Source organism: Rutidosis leptorrhynchoides, chromosome 2, assembly GCF_046630445.1.
Source record: "Rutidosis leptorrhynchoides isolate AG116_Rl617_1_P2 chromosome 2, CSIRO_AGI_Rlap_v1, whole genome shotgun sequence".
In the NCBI taxonomy this organism is placed as follows: Eukaryota; Viridiplantae; Streptophyta; class Magnoliopsida; order Asterales; family Asteraceae; genus Rutidosis; species Rutidosis leptorrhynchoides.
In genome coordinates, this window is record NC_092334.1 from 693640965 (window position 1) to 693643735 (window position 2771).

The 2771-nt window shown below is 34.9% G+C and overlaps 1 long non-coding RNA gene across 1 annotated transcript; it reads left to right on the forward strand.

Annotated features, from left to right (window-relative positions):
- The first annotated feature begins 527 nt into the window (after nucleotides 1–527).
- LOC139894078 (uncharacterized) lies at nucleotides 528–1850 on the forward strand. Its single transcript, XR_011774797.1, has 4 exons — nucleotides 528–720; nucleotides 919–975; nucleotides 1079–1331; nucleotides 1421–1850. It is a non-coding gene; the product is annotated as an uncharacterized lncRNA (long non-coding RNA).
- The last annotated feature ends 921 nt before the right edge of the window (nucleotides 1851–2771 follow it).

Genomic DNA, 2771 nt, shown 5'->3' on the forward strand with positions numbered 1-2771 from the left:
TGTGTTTTTATAGCAACTACAAAAAAGCGAAAGTTAGGTAGTGATAAAATGTGTTGGTGTTTGATAAAACTCTACTCTCTGATGACGACGATGTTCGTGACGAGTCTTCGTTGTCTTTGCGAAAAATTGCTAGGAGGCGTTCATTGAGGCACCATAATTATTTGAACAGGCCATCTACAAGTAACACGTCTGTTGCTCTTGTGATTGCCACTTAGGTTGGTTTTCGTCTATTTTAGGTTATCGGCGTGTGGATGGAGGCTTACTTAAAAATGGTATGTTTTGAATTTATTTGTTTATTTTTGTTGATATACGTGTTTATAACTGCTGTGTTTCTGTTATTTTTTTACACTACAAGAAAAATGCTCATTTGTAACGATCTTTTAGTGACGACTCAATATTTGGTCACTAATAATGCTATTTAGTTACCATTAAAAAAGTGGTCACTAAATTTTGGTCACTATACGATATTAGTGACAACACAAATGGTCACTATAGTGACCAATTTTGGTATTTTGGTATCTAAATTTTTTTTGTGACGGATCTATAGTGAGAAGAAGTGACCAACTTATTTTGGTCACTAACTTGATTTAGTGACCAATTTAGTGTTATTAGTGACCAATAGCCTTCGTCACTAAAGCTCATTTTTCTTGTAGTGTTAGTTAGGTTGGTTTTCGTCTGTTTTAGGTTATCAGCGTGTGGATGGAGGCTTACTCAGAAATGGTATGTTTTGAATTATTTGTTTATTTTTGTTGATATATATATATATATATATATATATATATATATATATATATATATATATATATATATATATATATATATATATATATATATATGTGTGTGTGTGTGTGTGTGTGTGTGTGTGTGTGTGTGTGTATGTGTGTGTCTAACTGCTGTGTTTCTATTCTTTTTTTTTAGCTGGAGCTACTTCTTGAAGGTATTCTACAGTTTGCCATACGGTTGTCAAGTCTCCAGGTTTTTTTGTGCATACTTTATTGTTTTCTGTTAAACATTGCTGGCTCACTAAGGGTTTTAATATTTGTCACTTTCTGAGTTATTTCTTTTTCCGATTTTTTAGTTGTCTCGGGCTTCTACTGTGATATGGGTGATTGTGATCCGACTCGTCGACAGTACAACACAGTATTTTGGTATGATGAGCGTATTAAATCGTACTTCAACATAAGTGCCTCCATTACTGTCAGGTTAGGGCATGGGACAGAAAATAGTCTAATAGAGGCCAGAATATACTGAAAATGGACCACCCACGGCGCCTTCACCAGCAGCTTCTGCAACAGCCTACTACTCTATGTTATGTATATTGATGCCCCACTGTAATACTTTTTATGACACGTGCAACCAAAATATATATAGGCTGATTTGCTTTACAAACTGATAACTAATTAACCCCGAATGTTTACAGGGAACAGCCATACTGGCAAGTATGAATCAACGTGACAAACAGTGCTTTGATGGCATCATTAGGGCTTTTACTGTGAGGCCGCAAACACAGGGCAAAGGCTACTACCAGGTCCTAGGTCCTACAGGCCTTAGATTTGGCCGAAATCGTAAGTTTGAGCAACTAACAATGCCGAATTTCCCAGCGCATTACTTTCAGTTCGTAGCAAGTCACTTTTGTAACGTAACATTTAATGCTCGAATTCAATTGTCTGCACTTGTATTACATATAACACATAATTTTTAATAACAGACTTCATCGGTTGCGTTGATGATCGTGTGGCGACCCAAATTATAATCAAACAACAAAGGGGTGAATTAACCTCACAAATCTTAAGTGCCATTCTCCCCTCATAAGATGTTCTTTTGCTCTGTATTAACTTAACATGCATACAAACTTTACCTATTTTATTTTCTTTATAGCATTTACTTGGTAGGTTTTGGCAATAACAGAAGGTCTACATGATGTTTACACTCTGGGTAAAGAGCCTTCTGCCTTCTGCATTACGATCTTGTCTTATGAGAGATCTTTTAAAGGCCTTAACTTGTCTCTGAACTTCTCTTATGGGTTGATCAACCCATAAGAAGCTACAATTTTGTTACATAAGAAACGAATCACAGTAAGACACTCTCCAATTGATCATCTTAAACACGGTAATTGTGAGGCTTAGGTTCTTGGGAATGCTGATTATTCCTTCGTAAAAGCAGTTGTATTGATATCATAAACTGTAGTTATGTACTGAAATAAGGGTATCGTAGCTTATCATAGAGTCAATATTGTGTATTTTGTTCACTAATATCCTTCCATAAATTTTTTTACTTTGTTTTAAACAGATTAGATGATAATCGACTTCTAACGCCATTTTGTAGTTTGTCAATCGAAGTTTATATCGATTTTGAGCGTCAGTGGCGGAGCCACATGTAATTTAGGGTGGTGAAATGACATCATCGAAAAGAATTTGATATGTAGTAGTTTACAACTTAAGTCGGTAGAAGTTTATGGATTCTCAAAAATTGACCCCATCCTTCATCCCACTTTAATAAGACACAACACTCAAGAGAAGTTAATATATTTAATAGTACGATATAGTTTTGCATTTGGTTATGGGATTGGAAATCCGAAGCACAATTGTTTATTACTATACACAATCCAATTACTCCGTATTACTTTAATACGGAGACACGGAGTAATACAAATACAAATTTTTGTTGTTCGTGTGTTACAAACTTGGAGTTTATTTATATTCATACAAATAATATGAAGTATTATACTTTGCCGAAGTTGATTCGTTAATCTTCATCTATTAGCGAACCAG